We start from the raw sequence: 9,206 nt of genomic DNA on the forward strand, positions 1-9,206 counted from the left end.
TGGCCAGCTTTGGAAAGAACCAGTATAAATATAGCACATTGACCATATGCTATGTTACTGTGATTTATACTGCGCACCACTGCCATTTGCATGGTCTCTAGGTGCTCTGGCTGACCTGAAAGAGAAGGGAGGTGGTTAGGTTAATGGGGAGAGAGGAAAAGTACAAGATGGGTTTCTTATTGTGTTGATGATCTGTGCAGCTCCGTTTCTAAGTATCATGTGATGAGGGCACAGAGCAATACGTTTCCAGAGAACGAGTTGTGCAGCGGTGATGCTAGGGTGCATTGGCTAGGACTGTGATTTATGTGTAAGATGATTAAAGAGGTGTATTCTGTTTGTCTGTTGGAAATGTAATCCTAGCACCTGATAGTGACTACGATTTACAGTTTGTGCCCCAAGTCTACTATACACAAATACATTTTTTATTTTAGTGTGTTTTGATCAAAACTATATTTCACAAATTCATTAAAGAAACATATTTAATACAGTACATCTTATATAATAAGCAAAGTCCATATAAAAAGCAAACTAGATCCTTCTAACCTTTAAATAATTCCTAGACCAATCACCATATAAAATGATCTATTCATGTCCCAGTACATTTAAAACCTCAGATATCATCAAAGAACCCTTTTCATTCAATTGATAAATCTCTGCTATTATGAAAGCTAAAAAAATTGAACAATCATTGCTTATGTAATACGATCATAAAACTTTGGTCATACCCAATGTACCTAACATCCTATTTCATTACTTTAAAAAAGATCCTGTCCATTCGATCCCATATTTCTTCTAGATTTGCATCAGAACACATGCTAAATAATCTCACCAAATATTTTGATCGCCTCTCGACCAGCATAGGACATTCCACCAGAATGTGTTTCAACGTTTGGATTACACCCTCAACTTTACAAAAGGAACAAATATTTTCACTCCCGTTTCTATTCGTAGAGCAAATGTATACAATTTCATCAGTTACCAATAAATTTAAACCGAAACACAAGAATGGTTCTCTCATGGTGAAACAAGGGGATTGGGTCAAACATCTAGGCAGGGGACCCAGAGGTTTATCCACCTTTCAGAATGTAGAAAGGACTTGTTAAGGCAATATCAATCCAATACATTTCTTTGACTGACTTCTTTACATGTAATGGGTTATCAACTAAATCTTTCCTTCCCATCCCACTATAATCCAGAATATGATACTTGGGTTTTCATGGAGAGAAGTACATTAGATGTGTTTTTCTGTATTTCACTATTAAGTGCTTCACACAAAGAGTCTTTCTGTGGAGAATAAATATTCCCATTAAGTGAGGCCATTCTTAGTATATAGCAAACTCGCATTGAAGATCAGTCCAACTCATACCTTAGTGGGGCCATAGGCCTAGAATTAGGAAGGGCCCAGCACATGTTTCTAGGCCCAACCCTCCAACCGATCCCAAGGCAATTTGAGGGCTGCCAGCTTAATTTCCAAGCCATAAAGTTACTTTGGGATAACCTTGCCAACATGAAATCTTAATAATGGCAGGAAAAACACTTACAAACAAGGAACATGCATATAACAAAACTGTGGTAATAAAAAGAAGAAAACTGAGAAAATTGAAAACAGCGTCCAGATCTCTCAACACCGATGAATCCAAGACCACCCTCCACGTAGAGACAAAGAAATACAAATCATGGTTGAAAAATCATAGGATAACTCTCTACCAGAATGATACAGAGGAAATGCTAAGGACCTTCAACAGTTAGAAGTCGCAAGACTTCTGGTCACTAATTTAAAAAAACAGACCTCCAAACCGATGACCAACTTACCAGCTTATTGCCTGAGGCTAACTGGATCAGCTACTTCTCAAGCCGGTTCGATTTTCCTACAGCTCGTGCTCCTACACCAGAGCCAACCACAGACGCCACATGGGCTGATCTAACGTATGAGGACGATATCAAAAAAGCGATACTTAAACTTAAATCCTTGGAAGCTCCCAGCTCTGATGGCCTAACCAACATCGACTTGAAACAGCATCCCGAGGAGTGGACAGTCTTTATTAGTAAGCTTGTCTTTCAATGTATGAAAACAAAGTCAATCCCAGACGCTTGGACACAAGCGGAGGTCGTCCCAATTTTTTAAAAGGGCAACAGAGAAGATCCTGTCAACTATCGCCCAATTGCTCTCTTGGACATCATCTGGAACATTTTTGCAACCTTATTGCTCACAAGATTTCAAAAATGGGCTTGAGCCTCGCCAAGTGCTGACCTGTTCCAAACGGGCTTCCAGAAAAACGCCAGTACTTCGGTGAACATATGCTCTTAAACATAATAAAAAGTAACAAAAGGTCAGGTGCCCCAAGAGTTTTACTGGCTTTTGTCGATCTGTTGCAGGCTTTCGACAAGGTAGACAGGCAGAAACTTTGGTCGAAACTCAAAGCCTGGAACTGATCGCCCTCAATTCTGGAACCAGTGATTGCCCTGCATAGGAACACCAAATTGCGGGTCTGCTTAAGTCAGCAAGGCCTTTTGTCGGAAGAAATTGCTTCCGAACGGAGAGTCAAACAAGGCTGTCCTTTGGCCCCAGCTCTTTTGGGAGATTACAAAGACACTGAACCCAAGTTAAGATCATTTCCCCCGAAAATAGGCAAATGTGCGATTTCGGGTATTCTATACGCCGACAATTTTCTCTTATTAGATCAAACGCAGGTCGGCTTACAGCACCAGTTAAACAATCTTGCCCAATACATAGAGGAGAATAACCTCGAAATCAATAAGTCGAAGACAAAAATCCTGATTTTGGAAAAACATCCTAAAAAGAAAAATGAGAAACTACATTGGGCACTGGACAACACCAAAATAGAAATCGTCGCACATTTCAAATATTTAGGAGTTCTGGTTGATAGCTTGGGAAAGGAGGCAAAAATGCAACGGGCCCTGTGGGACAAAACGAGAAACCTAACAGCCCAAACACAAGCTTTCGATAAAAAATATGGACGATTCTCACTGCTCCCGGCCATTCAATTCTACAAAGCCAAAGTGGGTTCCTTCTCTGGTCTACGGAATGGATGACACTTTGAATATGCCAGCTGCACTTTGGCCAAAACCTGAATGTTACTTATGGAAATCAGTCCTTGGCATTCCCAAATCCACCTCGATCGCTGCAGTTAGACATGAACTTGGTCTCCTTTCTTTGGCAGCAACAGTAGAGCAAAGCAGCATGCAGTTGTTTAGAAAACCCTAACCCCTGACAGTCTGCCAGTATACCAGAAATTGCAGAGGAAATTAAAACTGGGCACTGCAACTCGTTGAATCTGTGGGTTAAAGCCCAAAAAAGCAAACTGACCAAAATAGCTTGCACTGAGGAAGACTTGATCTTCAACCCACAAAGAGTTAAAATAAAAATGGAAAATTAGGACTGGATCACGACGAATGAAAAAGCAGTTTTGAACAAATTGCTAAACCATTTTCCAGCAACTTTCAACAAATTGAAAGTGCCACTGGCATACTGTGCTAAATTCCCGAACTAATCGCTTCGGAAGTTTTTCCTGAGAGTCCGCTTAAACCTGGACAACCTCTGGCTCCAACAAATGCAGACTGTGCGAAGAGCCGACTCCGCCAGAATCCCTAAGCCATCTCCTGATGACCTGTCAGCAAACGAGACAGGAACGAGCGGCCTATTTATCGGCACTCTTCGTGGACTTGAGTCTCATCGAAGAGGAAGTTCGGTGGAACCGCCTGATCGCGGGCGAAAAAACGAGATGGACTGTAGCTTAGGCAAAGATTTTAGAATCGGTTTTGAAAAAGACAAATGTCCGTTCAAACCCGGCGAATGGCTCCCTCCCTTGAACTCTTTTTGCTTCCATTGCATGCATTTCCTGTTTTTTTTCCAGTAACTGTTTGTGTTTACACTAACTAGGCTTAACCACAAAAACTCAGTCGTGTCGTGCCCTCCTGCGAGCCTTGTCTCTTCTTTTCTGCTCAGATCTTGTAAAAATCTTATTTGATTAAACACAAGTAAATAAAACAAATTAAAAAAATAATGGCATGATAGAGAATTTACATTATTTGTAATAGATCTTTCTCATTTGGTGGACCAATTGGAAACTTTTTTTTCTCCATTATTTTCTGCGCTACAGGTTTATTGAGATTCTTTGTCAGATAGAAGCCCAAATAGATGGTCTTGCTCGTCTCAGGGATTACATTCCCGTTCAATGTCCATTAAATAACACAACCTCCATTTTTGTGTTTACAGAATGAGATGACATTATACTTTTTGTAGTTAATTACGAAGTCCTTTTCCGCATACCTGCCTAATGCCGTGAGTAGCCTTTAAAGTCCAATAAGAGTGAGGTCCAGAAGTGCCACATCATTGGCATATGCAAGCCAATTAATTATAATTCCTCCCATCCATGGGCTTATCAAAGAGACCTCCAAAAGGGCTTCTTCTAAGTCCGGTAGATAGAGGTTAAAAAGGCAGGGAGCAAGAATGCATCCCTGCCTTAGTCCTCTATTTGTGGTTATGTTGTCTGATAGGTTACCAGTCGGATAAAGTCTAACCTTCACTGTTGTGTTTGAGTGAATATGTTCCAAGATAGCTAAAAGAGAGGGCGGAATATTCCAATTCTTTAATTTACGCCAGCTCAGTTGTCTGTTGACCGTATCGAAGGCCTTAGAACATGTATCTTGAGTGGACTCCCTTTAAAGCAGGAGCCATGGGTTGTCGAGATTCCCATGAAGAAATGTGAACACTGTTGTCAAGGGAGCAGCTTCGAGCTTCGCGGTGCTTGTCGACGATCGGTCATGGATGTCCTGTGAAGACGAGGCATGTGATACACCTCGATGACGAGAGTTTGTTGCCGCAAAGCAGATGGATGAACGTAGGCCCAGAAAGGGCGTTGACGTCGCCGATTGGGACTCGACCACGGCTGGCTTTCAGATCTTAGTTGGCATCTTTGTGGACATCGAGTGGTGGGAAACCCACTGGCGGATTCTCCTCGGTTCGTCAGCGACCTCGCCTTTCTCCGGCGGGACAAAGCGGTCGATGGTGATGGCAAGGGGGTCCTTGATTTCAAAGTGTCAATGGAGAGTTGCGTCCCGGTCGACAAGGTTACAGCGGTCTTCCAAACCTCAGTCGACGGTGATGGTCGTTGACTGCCTCAACGTCCTGGCACTTACTTGAATGTTTCTCGGCAGACCCAGTCTCCAGTTGTCAGCTGTTCAGGACTGACTACCAGGGTGCCTTGATGAAGATGAGCTGATGCACAATGTTCCCTCGTAGCTCAGGAAGAGGTCTCCTAGCCAGGTCCTCTCTTGGATCAGTTCTTGGAGACACGACCGCTTTCTGATTGCATCGAACGAAAGCAGCAGCAAAACCACCACCTTCCTACTAGGCTTCAAGGTTAAGCATCAAGTTTCGACTTCAGCTTCTGAACAATTCTGCTAAGTGAGCGGTCCCCAGATATACTGTTCTGCCTCTCATTCACACTGCTGAGCCAAGCTAAGGCAGCCAGTCATTCAGAATGGCATTTATGCAGGCAGGCAGTCAATCAGGTTTACAGTGCATTCAGGCCATTCACTTCCACCCAGACACCCATAACAAGGAATATGGATTGGGGCAAGCGCCCAGCCTTTCAGCACACCACACTGCATTCATGTCATTTTCGGGCAGGGCTGACTCATTCTTTGTCCCACACAGAGATATCAGCTCCCATTACGTGAAGTGCATATTGGTCACGCACTCCATTCACCCAGGTCCCATCCCAAGCACGTACCCACAACATACAGTCGTTGGGAAGGCTCCAGGCAGTCAGACCTGGACTTCCATATATGGCATTGTGGGGAACTTCCACCCAACAACCAGTCAGGTTGGAAGAGACATAGTCCGGGCTTCCCATGACTTTGGGAAAACAAGGTAATAGAAAGCAAGAGGCAAGAGAGGCCAGTTGTCCACTGATTCTTATGGCAGGGCCTGGGTATCCCAGAATGGAGAATACTCAGAGCACTTGTCAATTTCAGCATGAAGCTGCCACCAGCCCATACCCTGTTCTGTGGGCCACACACAGGTGCCCAAAAACATACTTTGAATGGATTGTGTCCTGCAACGTATTCCACATCTTTGACATGTAATGTCCACAGCTGTGCTGCTTCGGAAATGTTTTCGGCAGAGGATGTCCTGTGTCTATGGCGTTGGGTCGATGTCCCTCGAAGGCCTCCGTCGAGGGTGACGTCACTAGATGTTATAAACAGGATGCATGGCGTCCGTAGCCTCATTTCCGTTATTTCCGCAAACGTGTTTGCTTTGAGAACTCGGTGCACCCCCTGTGTGATCTTCTTCAAAGAAAATGTCTTCATAGTCTACCCCTCCGACTCTGTGGTCTGGTTTTAAGACATGCCGGGCTGTAAATCCAAAATGTCGATAACGGACCCGCACTGCATCTGCTTGTGGTTGTTTCTGGGCGAAAGTGATGATACCCACGACTGCTCGAAGTGCCAGTCGTTGAATGCCAAGGCCTTGCAGGAGCATAAGGGGAAATTACAGGTAGGTCGGGTTTCGAAACCTCAAAAATCCCCAAAAACTGCGGGTATTTCCACCAACGACTCGAGGGGTGACTCTCCTCATCGGAAGAAGTCCCAGGAATCTCAATCCTGGAGTGGGTCCTGCCACTCTTCCTCCTCATCTCGGCACTCCCGGAAGCGGCGTCACTGGTCGCCTTCCCCGTCCTCGTTGGATGCTGGCTTCGCGAGGAAAATGGCTTGTCCCACTAAATCCTGGACCCCTGAGGAATGCGAGGCATTCAGGGAGCAAATGGTGGCGATTTTTCAATCCCAGGGCACAGTTCGTCCACACCTTTTGGAAGAAATTGGCAAGGAACAGTCTCGGTCCGCTGCTCGCACACCTTCGGGCCGGGCTCTCGGCGCGATAAACATTGGGAACCATCGAGGTCCCATTCAGACAAGGCGCTGGTGGATCACCAGAGACATGCCAGAGCCAGGTCTCGGTCTTCGTCTCCAGCGAAACTGCAGAAATCTGATAAGGGCTCGAGGTCCGTCGAGTACGGCTGTCAGGGCTTTGCCTTTGATCCAGCCCTCGGAGCCTTCGGCGCTGTTGTCGACGCCAAAGCCATTGGCGCCCTCAACGCCTTCAGGGCAATTTGGCTGGAATTTACCGGTGAAGGCCCCTTGTACTGTGGATCCTCCGTGAAAGGCTTTAACCAAGACTGTGAGGAATGTTGTGGACTCAAGGGCCGCTCCGGTACCTTGGAAGGGGTACTTTCATTCTCTCCATGATATTTATGAGATTGAGGAGCGGTCAGATATAGAGTTTTAGCCTGTTGAAACGCATGAGGCTCTTGACATGGTCTTTTCTGAAGACAGTCAGTTGGAGGAATTGCGTCAATCGTTGCATGATGCCAGTGCAATTTGGTAGACCAGAGCTTTGGGCTCATGCTGAATCCTCCTATAGGAGGTTGATGTCTAGAGTTACAGAATATCTCTGGTGGTCCGGTCCTCCGGTTGCATCCCATCGGGATGACCTGACTGATATTTTGGATCAGGGTCTGTCCACTGACCCAGTGTTGCCTTTTCATTTGGCATTGCAAAAAAGGGTGGTGACTACTTGGCAGACCCCGGAGGCTCTTCCGGCGTTCAACAAGTCGTTCACTAAGAAATAACGCTCATCCATTAGCAACCCCAGCTACCTATCCACTCACCCCACTCCCGAGAGTTTGGTGGTTCAGGCGGCTACGGCCACCACGAGGCAGGCGGCGTACCCTTCCATCCCTCTTGATGGGGTGAACAAGCGCTTCGATGGTTGGGCAGGCAAGGTATTTTCTGCTGGGAGTATGACGCTAAAGTCGGCCAACTCCACTTGTGCCTTGGCAAGGTTTTCACACACTCTGTGGAATTGTCTCTCTAGCGGCTGAGCATATCCCGAGGGGGAAGAAGGGGATAGGTCCCTTGGTCTTGTGAAGGATGGCAAGGATGCCATGTGTGAATCCCTTCAGTCTGGGTTGGAAGCAGCTGATGGTGTTAGCTGGTCCATGGCTGCGAGCACCGTGATACGCAGGTTTGTGTGGTTGCGGAAGTCGGGTTTTGCTCCGGATGTGCAGGCCCGTCTTCTGAACATGCCCTTTGATGGCTCTCATGTGTATGGCAGCGAGGCTGACGAGAGCCTTGAGAGGTTGCAGATCTCAAAAGCTGCTGCTAAATCTTTGGACGCAGCTGTGCCTCAACCTCCGCCTTTTCGTCTTAGGAGATAACAGTACTCTTTTGGTAGAACGAGAGGAGCCGCTAATCAAAGGGGCCACTGTAAAGGTACCCGTGGAGGACGGGAGAGGTGCTAAAGCCGCTCAGGCAGCTGCCTCTTTGCCTTCAGGCTCTGCCACAGCCTCTCCAAAACAGCTTTGAGGCCATGTTCCATTGTTCGCTGGTTGGGGGCAGACTGTCTCAGCATCTGAAAGAATAGCTAGCTATTACTTCGGATGCGTGGGTTCTGGATACAATAGTCCACGGCTACTGCCTTCCCTTCCTAAAGTGGCCTCACGACAATCCACCAGGGAATCTCTCTTTGAAGCTTTTTGATCCGCTCCTTGTGCAGGAAATGTTGACCCTGCTGGAGAAAGGCACTGTGGCGGAGAGGAACAAGGGATGGTATTCCCCATATTTTTTGATTCCAAAGCAAGACGGGGGACTGAGACCCATCTTGGACTTGCGTTTGGTTGAACAAGTTCCTCAGTATGGACAAGTTCCAGATAGTCACTCTTTCACAGGTCCTTCAGGCCCTTCGACTTCAGGATTGGTTGGTGTCTCTGGACCTACAGGATGCTTAATTTCATGTCCCAATTCATCCAAAGCACAGAAAATACCTAAGGTTTGCGGCTGGCAACTCGCACTTTCAGTTTCGGGTCCTGCCATTTGGATTGACCTCCGCCCGAGGGTCTTCACCAAGCTAATGGTGGTGGTGGCGGTGTATCTCAGGCGAGGGGAGTGGAGGGGGCTCACGTCTACCCCTACCTGGATGACTGGTTGACCCGAGCACGTTCTCCCAAACAAGCTTTAGATCATCTCGGCCTCACCTGCCGCTCCCTTCACAAGCTGGGCTTCTCCCTCAATTTCAAGAAGTCGCATACGACACCTTCACAACAGCTCCAGTACATCGGGGCTGTGTTGGACACGTCATTGGGGTAAGTGTTCGCCTCCCAGGGTGAGGTTCCTCACATTGT

Source organism: Ambystoma mexicanum, chromosome 1p (genome assembly GCF_040938575.1).
Source record: "Ambystoma mexicanum isolate Mex_15411 chromosome 1p, UKY_AmexF1_1, whole genome shotgun sequence".
Classification (NCBI taxonomy): domain Eukaryota; kingdom Metazoa; phylum Chordata; class Amphibia; order Caudata; family Ambystomatidae; genus Ambystoma; species Ambystoma mexicanum.